This window comes from Salvelinus fontinalis, chromosome 20, assembly GCF_029448725.1.
Source record: "Salvelinus fontinalis isolate EN_2023a chromosome 20, ASM2944872v1, whole genome shotgun sequence".
Taxonomy (NCBI): Eukaryota; Metazoa; Chordata; class Actinopteri; order Salmoniformes; family Salmonidae; genus Salvelinus; species Salvelinus fontinalis.
The window spans coordinates 36,886,225-36,903,347 of NC_074684.1; positions in this window are offsets into that span (position 1 = coordinate 36,886,225).

Genomic DNA, 17,123 nt, shown 5'->3' on the forward strand with positions numbered 1-17,123 from the left:
CGTAGCCTAGTCGTTAGAGCATTGGGCCTGTAACCGAAAGGTTGCTAGATTGAATCCCCCGAGCTGACAAAGTAAAAAATCTGTCGTTCTGCCCCCTGAACAAGGCAGTTAACCCACTGTTCCCCGGTAGGCCGTCATTGTAAATAAGAATTTGTCCTTAAAATGACTTGCCTCGTTAAATAAAGGTCAAATAAAAGGTTATAAAAACATGTACAAATTGCTGTGTGCATTTTGATTTAATAAAGCTGATTCTGATTTAATAAAGCTGATTCTGATTTAATAAAGCTGATTCTGATTTAATAAAGCTGATTCTAGACACCACACTGTTGAACTTGGTAACAAGTCTAATATAGCACTGGTTTTAACAGCCTGGGTGTCAGAATTTGGCCAGGATTGTTCAGGTTTTGGCCACTAGATGCCCCCATTGTGCTTTTTTGACCCTTTTGTTTTTCCCTTGTTCTAGTTATTATTTGCACCTGTGCCTCATTTCCATTGAATGTATTTAAACCGTTAGTGTTCCTCAGTTCTTTGCTCTGTGTTTGTATGTTAGCACCCAGCCCCAGGATGCTGTCAACATTTGTTTCTCCAGTTGGATTTTCTTGAGGTACTCTGGTTTTGTTCTTGTTTATTTTTGTTTATTCTTTTTGAGGTTTGTTTTTTCCCTGCTGTTCTTACCACTTTGTGGATTTTCCTTGTGTCTTGGAGGATATACATTTTTTCTCTTGGATTTACTTTTGACGTTGTGGATTTATATTTTTGCCTGAAGATCTTTTCCTTTTTTTCTTTATTAAATCACCGTCTCAAGTACTGCTGTGTCTGCCTCATCTTCTGGGTTCTGCCGAACTATTAGTGACTCAGTTTACTAAGTGACTGTTTCTCACACCGGAGACTCAAGTTCGTAACCGGGTCCTGACACTGGGTGGGTGTGTTGGTTTGCAATATTGTACCTGGGTAAGGTGAATCTCTGGTGGTGGTTGTGGATGATGCGGGCCATACCAGGCCAGGCCTGGGAAACACACAGAGCTCCAGTAGAATCACTAGAGCTCAGCACTAGTAATTAATTACACAAACAACACGTATATAAGGCAGAGCACATAGTCTACTTGAATAGGTGACGCAGTAACAATGCTGTATGTAGAAGAGGGAATTGGGATATCAGACTGCTTCCAAACAGACCGGTTAGTTGTGAAGCCCCAACAACAAATAACCGTCTGGTTAGAGATTGTTGTGGAGAGGGACAGACGGAGGGAGAGAAAAACAGGGAGAGGGATAGAGAGACAGAGAGGGAGAGAAAGAGAAGGATAGAGAGACAGAGAGGGAGAGAAAGAGAAGGATAGAGAGACAGAGAGGGAGAGAAAGAGAAGGATAGAGAGACAGAGAGGGATAGAGAGACAGAGAGTGAGAGAAAGAGAGGAGCGGGAGAAACAGAGAGTGAGGAGAAGAGGGAGAGAGAACGAGGCAGAGAGAGAAAGTGAAAGCCAGAGACATAGAGAGAGAGAGAGAGGGAGGAGAGAAAGAGAGCAAGGAGAAGAGGGAGAGAGAGAAAGTGAAAGCCAGAGACAGAGAGAGAGAGAGAGGGGGGGAAGAGAGAGCGAGGAGAAGAGGGAGAGAGAGAAAGTGAAAGCCAGAGACATAGAGAGAGAGAGAGAGAGAGGGGGGGGGAAGAGAGAGCGAGGAGAAGAGGGAGAGAGAGAAAGTGAAAGCCAGAAACATAGAGAGAGAGAGAGAGAGAGAGAGAGGGGGGGGGGGGGGAGAGAGCGAGGAGAAGAGAGAGAAAGTGAAAGCCAGAGACATAGAGAGAGAGAGAGGGGGGGGGAGAAAGAGATCAGCTCAGAGACCAACTGTCTGGCCAATCTGTGCATTTCAAGAGCAGCTGAAGCAACCAAGGCCATACGGCCACTCTGTGGGTGACAGATTTGTAATGGGGGCAGTTGACATGCGAGTGGATGCGGGTATCAAAAGTGACACAGCTGGTGGTTCCTTGTAATCATCTCCCTTCCGTCATGATGTGTCCCCAACTGGTCCTTCCCGGCCATCGCCACAGTTGCTGCCTGAGTATCCAGCAGCGCCAGCCTGATCCCATGCCCGGGAACGATCTCCGCTTCCTGGGTCCGACGGCGCGGGAGTGATGCAGATTCCACCGGCCTCTGGAGGACTTGGGAATAACGTGGGAAAAACGTGGGAATAACGTGGGAATGAGAAATTGTTTTGATCGACTGCTTTTCTAACGAATCTAAGGACCTTTTTGAATATTTGAAAAGTGCTTCCAAGCTTCCTTCCTTCACTGATCGGCAATGACTGAAAAGGTGAATGCCTTTCGAAGTATGTGAACAGGGTTTAAAATGTGTCCACGCCATATGTTTTGCTACCCCTGAACAGATCCCCAAACAAAAAGCCACATACAGACTAGAAAAGATAAGATACAGTGCATTCTGTAGGTATTCAGAGACATTTTTCCACATTTTGTTAAGTTACAGTTGTTGGGTATTAACTTTTAAACTTGAAATATGAAATATCCTTATTCATGTCATCATACTAGAACTGAGGGTATGGAAATCTACTGAGTGAGAGAGGGGAATGCAGAAAGCCTTATTCTAAAATGTATTAAATTGTTTTTTTCCTCATCAATCTACACACAATACCCCATAAGGACAAAGCAAAAAAAGGTTTCTTATAAAAATAAAAAATAAATGAAATCACGTTTACATAAGTATTAAAACCCTTTACTTTGTTCTTTGTTGAAGCACCTTTGGCAGCGATTACAGCCTCGAGTCTTATTGGGTATGACTCTACAAGCTTGGTACACCTGTATTTGGGGAGTTTCTCCCATTCTTCTCTGCAGATGCTCTCAAAATCAAATCAAATCAAATTTTATTTGTCACATGTGCCGAATAAAACAGGTGTAGACCTTACAGTGAAATGCTTACTACAAGCCCTTAAACAACAATGCAGTTTTTAGAAAATACCATGAGATGAGAATAACAAATAATTAAAGAGCAGCAGTAAATAACAATAGCGGGTCTATATATACAGGGTATTACGGTACAGAGTCAATGTGGAGGCTATATACAGGGGGTACCGGTACAGAGTCAATGTGGAGGCTATATATAGGGTATTACGGTACAGAGTCAATGTGGAGGCTATATACAGGGTATTACGGTACAGAGTCATTGTGGAGACTATATACAGGGGGTACCGGTACAGAGTCATTGTGGAGGTTATATACAGGGGGTACCGGTACAGAGTCAATGTGGAGGCTATATACAGGGGGTACCGGTACAGAGTCAATGTGGAGGCTATATACAGGGGGTACCGGTACAGAGTCATTGTGGAGACTATATACAGGGGGTACCGGTACAGAGTCAATGTGGAGGCTATATACAGGGGGTACCGGTACAGAGTCAATGTGGAGGCTATATACAGGGTATTACGGTACAGAGTCATTGTGGAGGCTATATACAGGGGGTACCGGTACAGAGTCAATGTGGAGGCTATATACAGGGGGTACCGGTACCAAGTCAATGTGGAGGCTATATACAGGGGGTACCGGTACAGAGTCAATGTGGAGACTATATACAGGGGGTACCGGTACAGAGTCAGTGTGGAGGCTATATACAGGGGGTACCAGTACAGAGTCAATGTGGAGACTATATACAGGGGGTACCGGTACAGAGTCAGTGTGGAGGCTATATACAGGGGGTACCGGTACAGAGTCAATGTGGAGACTATATACAGGGGGTACCGGTACAGAGTCAGTGTGGAGGCTATATACAGGGGGTACCGGTACAGAGTCAGTGTGGAGGCTATATACAGGGGGTACCGGTACAGAGTCAGTGTGGAGGCTATATACAGGGGGTACCGGTACAGAGTCATTGTGGAGGCTATATACAGGGGGTACCGGTACAGAGTCAATGTGGAGGCTATATACAGGGGGTACCGGTACAGAGTCATTGTGGAGGCTATATACAGGGGGTACCGGTACAGAGTCAATGTGGAGGCTATATACAGGAGGTACCGGTACAGAGTCATTGTGGAGACTATATACAGGGGGTACCGGTACAGAGTCATTGTGGAGACTATATACAGGAGGTACCGGTACAGAGTCAATGTGGAGGCTATATACAGGGGGTACCGGTACAGAGTCATTGTGGAGACTATATACAGGAGGTACCGGTACAGAGTCAATGTGGAGGCTATATACAGGGTATTACGGTACAGAGTCAATGTGGAGGCTATATACAGGGGGTACCGGTACAGAGTCAATGTGGAGGCTATATACAGGGTATTACGGTACAGAGTCAATGTGGAGGCTATATACAGGGGGTACCGGTACAGAGTCAATGTGGAGGTTATATACAGGGGGTACTGGTACAGAGTCAATGTGGAGGCTATATACAGGGGGTACCGGTACAGAGTCAATGTGGAGGCTATATACAGGGGGTACCGGTACAGAGTCATTGTGGAGGCTATATACAGGGGGTACTGGTACAGAGTCATTGTGGAGACTATATACAGGGGGTACCGGTACAGAGTCATTGTGGAGGCTATATACAGGGGGTACCGGTACAGAGTCAATGTGGAGGCTATATACAGGGGGTACCGGTACAGAGTCAATGTGGAGGCTATATACAGGCGGTACCGGTACAGAGTCAATGTGAAGGGGCACCGGTGTCGAGGTAATTGAGGTAATATCGGGTTCTTGGTCACCTCCCTGACCAAGGCCCTTCTCCCCCGATTGCTCAGTTTGGCCAGGCGGTCAGCCCGTTTAAGAATGATGGAGGCCACTGTGTTCATACGGACCTTCAATGCTGCAGAAATATTTTGGTACCCTTCCCCAGATCTGTGCCTCGATACAATCCTGTCTCAGAGCTCTACGGATATTCCTTCGACCTCATGGCTTGGTTTTTGCTCTGACCTGCACGGTCAACTGTGGGACCTTGTATAGACAGGTGTATGCCTTTACAAATCATGTCCAATCAGTTGAATTTACCACAGGTGGACTCCAATCAAGTTGTAGAAACATCTCAAGGATGATCAATGGAAACAGGATGCACCTGAGCTCAATTTCGAGTCTCATACCAAATGGTGTGAATACTTATGTAAATAAGGTATCTGTTTATTTTTTATAAAAGTGCAACAATTTCTAAAAACCTGTTTTTGCCTTGTCATTATGGGATATTGTGTGTAGATTGCTGAGGATTTTTTTATTTAATCAATTTTAGAATAAAGCTGTAATGTTACAAAATGTGGAAAAAGTCAATATACTTTCTGAAGGCACCATATAAGGCACCATATAAGGCACCATATAAGGCACCATATAAGGCACCATATAAGGCACCATATAAGACACCATATAAGGCACCATATAAGGCACCATATAAGGCACCAAACTAGACACCATATAAGGCACCATATAAGGCACCATATAAGGCACCATATAAGACACCATATAAGGCACCATATAAGACACCATATAAGACACCATATAAGGCACCATATAAGGCACCATATAAGGCACCAAACTAGACACCATATAAGGCACCATATAAGGCACCATATAAGGCACCATATAAGGCACCATATAAGACACCATATAAGGCACCATATAAGGCACCAAACTAGACACCATATAAGGCACCATATAAGGCACCAAACTAGGCACCATATAAGGCACCAAACTAGACACCATATAAGGCACCATATAAGGCACCAAACTAGACACCATATAAGGCACCATATAAGGCACCATATAAGGCACCATATAAGGCACCAAACTAGACACCATATAAGGCACCATATAAGGCACCATATAAGGCACCATATAAGGCACCATATAAGGCACCATATAAGACACCATATAAGGCACCAAACTAGACACCATATAAGGCACCATATAAGGCACCATATAAGGCACCATATAAGGCACCATATAAGGCACCATATAAGGCACCATATAAGGCACCATATAAGGCACCATATAAGATGAGGAGGGCGTGCGTCATGCCGGGTTCCTACTCAACTTTTTTAATGGCTATTTTCGCGTTAATTATTACTTTGTTTGCTCAATGTTCAATAATTTCACACGACCGACAAACACTTCTGGATCATGAATCAGAAGCTACGAATATCACATTCCCTCCTTTGTTCCTTGCACAGCGTGGCTTACCTGTTGCTCCTGGCCAAGATGACTGAAGGCAACGCCAACGACGAAGAAGAGGAAAGAAAATGGGGGGGCTGAAAAGACGGGCTACACTGCCTCCTCTTCCTAGTATCCTGATGACTGATGTCCAATCACTGGAACAGAAACGTTGTGAACTCAGAGCAAGGCTTCAATCGCAGAGGGACATCAGGGAATGCAACCTCTTTGTTTATACAGAGGCATGGCGTACACTCAACTCTGCTATTCAACCAGAACGTTTTTTTTCTCCATTTTCCGTATGGATTGAGCGGCGGCTTCAGGTAAGAGTAGAGGGGAGGTGTATGGTTCCTCATCATCTATTCCTTGTGTTCCTCAGTTTCTGATGCTGAAATGCCGACCCCACTATACGTTGAGGGAATTTACGTGTGTTATTATCACAGCTGTGTACATAGAGCCACAAGCAGACAGCAAAGGCAGCACTCAGCGAACTGTACAAGAACATTAGCCAGCAAGAAACCTTTAACCCGGAAACAGTCTTTATTGTCGCTGCTGATTTAAACCAAGCACGTTTTAAAACACCGTTTTCCAAAATATCACAGACATGTATCCTGCCCCACGAGAAGAAACAACGTGTTGGACCACGTATATACAAACATCTGTGACGTGTACAAAGCCATCCCCCCGCCCCCACTTCGGACAATCAGATCACGTCTCTCTGTTCCTACTCCCTGCCTACAAGCAACAACTCAAGAGGGAGCCACCAACACAGAGAACAGTGAGGTGCTGGACAGAGGAGGCAGACTCCATGCTGCAGGACTGTTTTGAGAATAGTGATTGGAATATGTTCAAAGAATCATTCACCCGGGACTCATCCATCAACATTGAGGAATATAAATCGTCAGTCACAGACTTCATTAGGAAATGTGTTGATGATGTTGCACCCACAGTAACAATCGGACATACCCCAACCAGAAACCTTGGATGAACAGAGATATCTGTTCCATGCGGAGAGCCTGTACGGCCGCATTCAATGTCAGCAGAACAAACCCAAGTGACTTGGTGGTGGGGGACGCGTACAAGGCAAGCAGGTACGAGCCACGCAAATCCATTAAGGATGCAAAAAGACAATACATACTCAAACTTGAATTGATGTTTGACAACTCAGACACGCGATGCATGTGGCAAGGACTACAGACTATCACAGACTACAAAGGCAAATCCAGCTGTGTGGTGCCCACCAAAGCGTCCCTCCCAGACGAGTTTAACACATTCTATGATCACTTCAAGGCAGACAATTCTGAGCCATTCAGGAGGACTCTCGCTGCTCCCTTCCGATCCATGGAAGATGACATTTCCATCGCTATTCACACGGCCATAACATATCTGGACAAGAGGAACACCTATATGAGAATGCTGTTCATTGACTACAGTTCAGCATTTAACACTATTTTTTCCCTCCAAGTGCAACACAAAGTTCAGAGCCCTGGGTCTGGACACCACCCTCTGCAACTGGATCCTGGACTTCCTGACCGGCAGACCACAAGCTGTGATCGGCAGCAACACCTCATCCACACTGACTCTTAACACAGGGCTCTCCCCAGGGGTGTGTCCTCAGTCCTCTGCTGTACTCCCTGTTCACCCACGACTGTGTGGCTTTGCACGACACCTACTCCATCATCTAGTCTCCATGACGACACCACGGTTGTAGGCCTGATAACCAACAACAACGAGTCAGCCAATACGGAGGTGGTAAGTGAACTGGCATTGTGGTGCCTAGACAACAACCTCTGCCTCAACATCAGCAAATGAATGGAGTTGATTGTTGACTTCAGGGGGCAGAGTAGGGAACACGCTTCGATCCACATCAACAGGACTGCAGCAGAGAGAGTCATCAGTTTTAAGTTCCTTATCGTCCACATCACCGAGGACTTGACATGGACCAACAACACAACCACTCTTGTCAAGAGGGAGCAACAGAGTCTCTACTTCCTAAGGCGGCAGAAGAAATGTGTCATGCCAACCCGGGTCTCTCTCCAAATACTACCGCTACACCATCGAGTGCATCTTGACCGGTTACATCACGACCTGGTATGGGAATTGCTCCATCAATGACCGCAAGGGCCTCCACCCTTGCGGTCATGAAGACGGCCCATCACTGGGACCACGCTCCCACCCATCCAAGATATAAACGGTGCCTGAGGAAGACCAGCAGCATCATCAAGGAGCCCATACACCCCAGCCATGAGCTGTTCACTGTCGGGCATACAGTATCGGAGCATGAGTTCTGATACCAACAGGCTCAGAGACAGTTTCTATCTAGTGTACAAGCCATCAGACTGCTGAACACTTGATACCAACAGGCTCAGAGACAGTTTATATCTACAAGCCATCAGACAGTATCGGAGCATGAGTTCTGATACCAACAGGCTCAGAGACAGTTTCTATCTAGTGTACAAGCCATCAGACTGCTGAACACATGATACCAACAGGCTCAGAGACAGTTTCTATCTACAAGCCATAGAGATTGATGTTAGGAAAATGTGACGCTGGATATTTGACCGGCAGCATTTTACTTTACCGGACATCTAAAAAGTGTACCAGACGCATATGCATTAGGTGCCTTACCGGATTAGAGTGATCACACCCACGGTGCTCAGAATGACATCAATCACATTTTGTTTATGATAATTTGTATATTAATAGAACATGCAAGTCCAGGATGTAACGATGTGCTTTTTAGTTTAGTTTATTAATTCGACCATTTAAAAAAAAAAAAACACACATAAAACTTAAAAGTCATACATCCACATGAATAAAATCATCGAGGATAACACACAATAAAGTCTGGGACTTATTTCCATTGTGGTCCTCTTGAGACAAGATCGAACACAGTACGGCAGTGAAATAATAAAACAAAAACAGAGAAGAAGAACATCTATCTCATCGGTTTGGGTTCCTTCTTACCGAATTCTGATGCGAAACACCGAAATAAACAAGCGTGTGTCAATCTACTATATTCCCCCACAGTAGAAACGTTTTCCTATTCTATTAGTCCGCTTGTCATTCTGTGTGAGAAAGAAATGACCTATTCCAAACAGACTGGGACAGTTGTGGGATGATAGAGGTACAACCAGTAGGCCTTGGCTACACCGCCCCCCCCCCCCCCCAAAAAAAAACGAAAAAGCAATGAGGCTCATGAAACCGATCAGAACGTTTAGCTTAAAATGTTTATAAACGAGTATTTCTTCACATTATAAGCGCACAAGGCAGTAGGCTACACGCGAATGTTCATTCCATAATGCAATTAGCAGGAAAAACACCGTTGTCAAAAGCGCAACACACATGCGAGTGGTTTCATGAGACAGAGATACAAATATCCGAATGTATTGAACTGAAATGTGTCTTCCACATTTAACCCCTTTGAAACAGAGAGGTACAGATGGGGCTGCCTTAATCGAAGCAAGGAGGTGCGGGGGGGGGGCTGCCTTAATCGAAGCAAGGAGGTGCGGGGGGGGCTGCCTTAATCGAAGCAAGGAGGTGCGGGGGGGGCTGCCTTAATCGAAGCAAGGAGGTGCGGGGGGGGCTGCCTTAATCGAAGCAAGGAGGTGCGGGGGGGGCTGCCTTAATCGAAGCAAGGAGGTGCGGGGGGGGCTGCCTTAATCGAAGCAAGGAGGTGCGGGGGGGCTGCCTTAATCGAAGCAAGGAGGTGCGGGGGGACTGCCTTAATCGAAGCAAGGAGGTGCGGGGGGGGCTGCCTTAATCGAAGCAAGGAGGTGCGGGGGGGGGCTGCCTTAATCGAAGCAAGGAGGTGCGGGGGGGCTGCCTTAATCGAAGCAAGGAGGTGCGGGGGGGGGCTGCCTTAATCGAAGCAAGGAGGTGCGGGGGGGGCTGCCTTAATCGAAGCAAGGAGGTGCGGGGGGGGCTGCCTTAATCGAAGCAAGGAGGTGCGGGGGGGGGCTGCCTTAATCGAAGCAAGGAGGTGCGGGGGGGGCTGCCTTAATCGAAGCAAGGAGGTGCGGGGGGGGCTGCCTTAATCGAAGCAAGGAGGTGCGGGGGGGGCTGCCTTAATCGAAGCAAGGAGGTGCGGGGGGGGGCTGCCTTAATCGAAGCAAGGAGGTGCGGGGGGGGGGCTGCCTTAATCGAAGCAAGGAGGTGCGGGGCGGGCTGCCTTAATCGAAGCAAGGAGGTGCGGGGGGGGGGGCTGCCTTAATCGAAGCAAGGTAAAACATGCCTCATATTGTGGTAAAACGGTCAGGTTTCAAACTAGTATATGTTTTGAAAATGCATACTGCCTCCAGCTCATTGCGAAGTGGTGTGTGACGAGCTGAAGCCCGCCTAGTTGTCTATGCACTTAAATGGCGACTGAAAAGAGTGCTTCAGATGAGAAATAAAAATAGCAATTTTTTTATTAACACACAATGGCGTTTATAATTGTTGCTGAATGATTGGGATTTATAAAAGCACGTTTCAATCCAGCAGCAACCAACAGCTGTTTGGTGAGCTGTAGCAGCAGCTGTAGCGCTACATTGACTGGTAATAGGCTCACATGCATTATTTCGCAATGGGATTTTCAGAAAAAAAATGTATCTGCCGACAGCCGGCTATTAGCGGCTAACGGAAACCCTGACACACACACACACTCATGACACACACACACACACACACACACACACACACACACACACACACACACACACACACACACACACACACACACACACACACACACACACATGCTACACACAAATCACAACTTCTGCTACCAGACTGTTATTGTGTTTGCTAAATACTGGACAATTTAAACACTTTCCCACAATCCCCCCCTTACCCAAAACACGTGTAAATATTGGACTATAAATGATACCTTCCTGTATTATACTGATGCTAACATGTTTATTCTGTTCTACTGAGACACTTACTTTATGTTGCTATGTTTCTTATCTTGTATTATTTCTTATTGTTGTTGGAACCTGTAGTTAGCATTTTGGCTGGACGTGTGTATACCATGTGTATCCCGTCCATAAAGACTAATAAAACATGACATTTGAGAAAATAAAAGGAGGTAAAGGTTGATGAGGAGAAACGAGAACAGAGAATACGTTTCCTCCAAATACCCAGTGTTGTCAGTCTGTCAGCCTAATAAACCCGGACTCCTTTGCTACAGATGTCGATGAGCGAATTACTGCCACGTTAAGTAAATTAAACGCAATTAGGTTTGACTCTCTCCCTCGACCAGGCCATGCTAATCTGATCTGGTCCGGGGCAGGGTCCTTGCCGGCTAATCTAGCGGTACAGGGGGCAGCAGCCTTTCTTGCTAATCTGGCTGGTGTGGAGCTGGGATGCCAGAGGGGTTTAGTCACAAATGGCACCCTATTCCCTTTTGTAGTGCACTACATTTGACCAGGACCCATCACAAGTAGTGCACTACATTTGACCAGGACCCATCACAAGTAGTGCACTACATTTGACCAGGACCCAGGCTTTGGTCAAATGTAGTGCATTATAATAGGGTGTCATTTGGGACACATAGGGTCTCTGTACAACTAGGACAATACAGAATAACATCCCACACAGAGTCTCTGTAGAACTAGGACAACACAGAACAACATCCCACACGGGCAAGGTGCCAACCAGCCAGCAAGCCAATCAGCCAGCCAGCCAATCAGACAGCCAGCCAACCAGCCAGCCAGCCAGCCAGCCAATCAGACAGCCGGTCAAATCCCTTGATCTTACCCCTCTAATGGGCTATTTTGCACATAGATCAAACTGCCAGCAATTATCAATAATGCCATTTAGTCCTAATTGGAAAGGCTCAGAGACTAAATACCATAACGACATAATCCTCTGTTCTGAAGTAGGGTATTTGGGTCATATCTATGCCTGCAATGCTCCACGCGATGCATGTTTAATTATGAATAGTAAAGAGGCAATCTGGCATTCAAACAACAGCAAAATTAATGGCAATACTTTATTAATTTTAGAGTCCAAAAATGGATGTACCAATCCCAGATTGCCCCCTTAATTTGCCGCGTGTGGGTTAATTAACGTTATTCCGGTGCATTTCGGTAATTACTCAATTCGTGTGATTTGACGGGATCGTCTTTGACTTTAAACCATGTTATTATAGCCCAGCATTAAACTGTTTGTGTGAAATAACATTGGTTACAGTGTCACGTGTACTCCCTCTCCGGCCTCTAGGTCATCAGCCTGCTGATTATCTCGCGCACCTGTCACCATCGTCAAGCGCACCTGTCACCACCGTCAAGCGCACCTGTCACCATCGTCAAGCGCACCTGTCACCATCGTCAAGCGCACCAGTGCCTCATACACTCACCTGGACTCCCATCACCTCCTTGATTATCTTCCCTATATCTGTCCCTCCTCATTGGTTCTTTACTCTGGTGTTATTGACTCGGGTTTCATGTCAGTGCGTTGTTTGTGGTACGTGTTTATTATTTCATTTATTTGTTTAAAAACACTCACTCCCTGAACTTGCTTCAGGCCTGTTATTGTAAGCTACTTTCCACTGACACAATGATCAAATAAATTCCATTGGCGCAAATTATATAGCTTTCGGTTCAATGAAGGTGAGTGAGGAATTGCCCCTAAAAGTTTAAACTATGGAAAGTTAGCTGACGTAACTGGTGGCGAGCCCACGAGCAGGGTCAGAGACAAAGAGAGAGAACATTTTACATTTAAAGTATTTGAGCAGATGCTCTTATCTAGACCGATTTTCAGTCAGAAAGAAATTAATTGCTGAGAAGTGTTTGTTTCCTAATTACACTATACAGACAAAAGTATGTGGACACCCCTTCAAATTAGTGGATTCTGCTATTTCTGCCACACCCGTTGCTGACAGGTATGTAAAACAGCCATGCAATTTCCATGGACAAACATTGGCAGTAGAATGGCATTACTGAAGAGCTCAGTGACTTTCAATGTGGCACCATCATAGGATGCCACCTTTCCAACAAGTCAGTTCGTCAAATTTCTGGCCTGCTAGAGTTGCCCCGGTCAACTGTAAGTGTTGTTATTGTGAAGTGGAAATGTCTAGAAGCAACAACGGCTCAGCCGCAAAGCGGTAGGCCGTACAAGAACGGGACCGCTGAAGTGTGTAAAAAATTGTTTGTCCTCGGTTGCAACACTCACTACCGAGTTTCAAACTGTCGGGAGCGTCATGAAATGGGTTCCCATGGCCGAGCAGCCGCATACAAACCTAAGATCACCATGCGCAATGGCAAGCGTCAGCTGGAGTGGTGTAAAGCTCGCCGCCATTGGACTCTGGAGCAGTGGAAACGTGTTCTCTGGAGTGATGAATCACGCTTCACCATCTGGCAGTCCAACGGACAAATCTGGGTTTGGCGGATACCAGGAGAACGCTACCTTCCTCAATGCATAATGCCAACTGTAAAGTTTGGTGGAGGAGGAATAATGGTCTGGGGCGTTTTTCATGGTTTTTGCCCCTTAGTTCCTCGGCGGGAAATCTTTACGCTACAACACACAATGACATCCTAGATGATTCTGTGCATCCAACATTGTGGCAATAGTTTGGGGAAGGCTCTTTCCTGTTTCAGCATGACAATGCCCCAGTGCACAGCGTGAGGTCCATACAGAAATGTTTTGTCGAGATCAATGTGGAAGAATTTTACTGTCCTGCACAGAGCCCTGACCTCAACCCCATCGAACACCTTGGGATGATTTGGAACGCAGACTGCGAACCAGGCCTAATAGCCTAACATCAGTGCCCAACCTCACTAATGCTCTTGTAGCAGAATGGAAGCAAGTCCCCGCAGCAATGTTCCAACATCTAGTGGAAAGCCTTCCCTGAAGAGTGGAGGCTGTTATAGCAGCAATGTTCCAACATCTAGTGGAAAGCCTTCCCAGAAGAGTGGAGGCTGTTATAGCAGCAATGTTCCAACATCTAGTAGAAAGTCTTCCCAGAAGAATGGAGGCTGTTATAGCAGCAATGTTCCAACATCTAGTGGAAAGCCTTCCCAGAAGAGTGGAGGCTGTTATAGCAGCAAAGGGGGGGACCAACTCCATATTAATGTGTCATTTTGAAATGAGATATTCCACGAGCACGTAGTGTATCATACTAATTTGAGTGTTCCGGATTTACACTTACTATGTCTCGTCCATGAGACCAGGCTGAAACACAAGAAAATAAAGGGAGTTGGGTGCAGTGCCATTGGTTGTTTGGTTGCACGTATTTGATGAAATGCATGCAGCGTCATAATTTGAGATCTCTGAAACATGCTGTGAGTATCAGCGCATTTATGTGCGCATCCGATGCAGATTAGGAGGCAACAGGGAGGCTATACCGGAAATGTAGGCTACTGAATATAGCCTATTCACGTCGCGTTTCGATCGGCTATTGCGCTGTTTCCTGTTGGAAGACCAAAGCGAAAAGCAATATGAACATTGGGACACACGTGATGCTTCATGATAATCATAAATGGATTTAGCTTGAGTATGTTTTCCAATAAACAAATGACGTGTATGGACACGTTGTTGTATAGGAATTTTTTTTCGTTTGACAATTTTGGCAATGTGAAACCAACCGGATCAAATTAAATAAATAAAAAACGCCTGCAATGTAACATTGTCGACCTCTGTTTCAAACTATATATATATTTAACTAGGCAAGTTAAGAACAAATTCTCATTTACAATGACGGCCTACCCCGGGCAAACCCTCCGCTAATCCAATTGTGCGCTGCTCTATGAGACTCCCGATCACGGCCGGTTATGATACAGCCCGGGATTGAACCAGGGTCTGTAGTGACTCCTAGTACCAAGGTGCAGTGCCTTAGACCGCTGCGCCACTCGGGAACCCTATAGCTCAACACCATGTGTAAAAACGACATTAGTCAAAGGTTTAACAGTAAATCATAATTTTGAAGTATCTAAGAATCTATCAATGAACAGTACTGTAATAACATCATAAAAACCTGTGTCTCTTGACTCACCTCCTCCAGTGGAACATCTCTGTCTGTCATGGCAACGGTGTTCTCTGTTCTCATGGCAACCAGGACCTGCTGGACTGAGGGACAATTCTGGACTGCCTGGTCCACGGTTCTCTTCAGATCGACCACTGTGCCTCCCCTCACAGCTTGGTTGACTGTGATGTCCGTGCTGGACTGGGCTGGAGTAGAAGGACCAAGGACAGTAATGTTCAGCCTTATACAGCATTGACCATAAAAACGGTTCTGTAATTTCATTTATTTTTAAACTTCAAGTATAATCATGCCGTAATATATCTCTGTCTCGTATTCACAACACAAGGGAAAGTCAACCACTACTCAATCATGTTTCAATCATTGATTCATACCGCACCAGAGAGGAAGAGACAAATTCAATTTTGCCACTGAAGCCCGGGATTAACCACAGAGACCTCTCAGCCCAGCAGAGTATGTGAGCGGAGCGTGTTGAATTTGACTGGAGCGAAGAGCGAAGTTTCCCAAAGGCTGGAGCTTCGACCTTCTTGCTCTCTCCAATTTCGCTCCAATTTCGCTCACTTCAATTCATGAGTTCAGAGCATGCCCGCCCCAGCATGCATCTGTAGTCTACTTGTGTGCTACTATAGACCCTTGCTTTAGCTACTGTCATGTAGTTCACTAAATATTTTTTATAAAGAAACTGATAAAACACACAGGTGACTTACAAAGATGAGGACCAATAGCAATGGAGGGAGTGATGGGATTTTCATTTGTTCTTAATTGACTTGCCTAGTTAAATAAATGTTAAATTCTTATTTACAATGATGGCCCGGCAAAAGACCTCCTGCGGGGGTGGGGCCTGGGATTAAAAACATTAATTAATTAAATTTAAAAAATAATAATATATAGGACAAAACACACATCACGACGAGACAACACAGCACTACATAAAGAGAGACCTAAGACAACAACATAGCAAGGCAGCAACACATGGCAACAACACAACATGGCAACAGCACAAAATGATAGCAGCACAAAACAGGGTACAAACATTATTCGGGCACAGACAACAGCTCAAATATGTCGTGTCCACAACTAAAGACTCATTGTCGAATCTGAAAAGACACAAAAGACTACGTATCCCGAAAGCATGATTGTGTACAATGTGTACATGCTAACAGGAAGGAAGGAGGTGGATAGCTAGCTGAGTGTGTCGTTGTAGCAAAGTATTTAATAAATACAACATAGTAAATGTTCCGTTGATTTTCGTTCTATTTTCTATGCAATATATTATCCTTTGATTTTGACCGAATAGGCCTGACACGGTATAACCTCTTTCTTTCCGTTTTGATTGGGTTATTTCGCCTAAAAACCTTTTAGACTTACCTATAGATATATATTTTTTAAACAGCTCCGCATCCCTGCCCAGCCTTGCAAGAGTGTCCGGAAGGTTTTTCTCCGCTGCTGGCCTGCTCTCCAGGCTGTTTTTAAAGGCTGTTTTTATTTTCTATTTTTATTTAACCTTTTATTTAACTAGGCTGTGACTTAGAATTAAATTAAAATGAAACGGAAAAACTGCTTTATTAGGCTCAGTGCCTTTTTGAATTTATTTTTTAGAAACACCAGTTTGGCCAGAGTATGTTGTTTCACAGATAGTTCGGGTTCATATGAGCCTGCATTTTCCCTGAAGCCACGTATAGACTGAGCCTAATAATGCATTTTTTTCGTTTAATTTTTATTTAATTCCAAGTAAGTCACAGCCTACACGCAATTTATACACTAGGATTTAATACGACGAAATGTTGTTTAAATGCTGGCGCTTAATGTCCCTGCCAGTCTGTCACACTTGCTTCACAATGTATTTATTTGTAGGCTATAGCCTTGGAATAATAGGCTGATTAATATAACCCTAATCAGTCATTTTCGTTCCTTCTTACGCTACCTGTCTGGCTCATGACCTATTTAGAGTGTTTAGTTGATTAGGCTATCATTTTGGTGCAACTGGGGTATAACAGTTAACATAATATAAAAGTATAACCTATAACA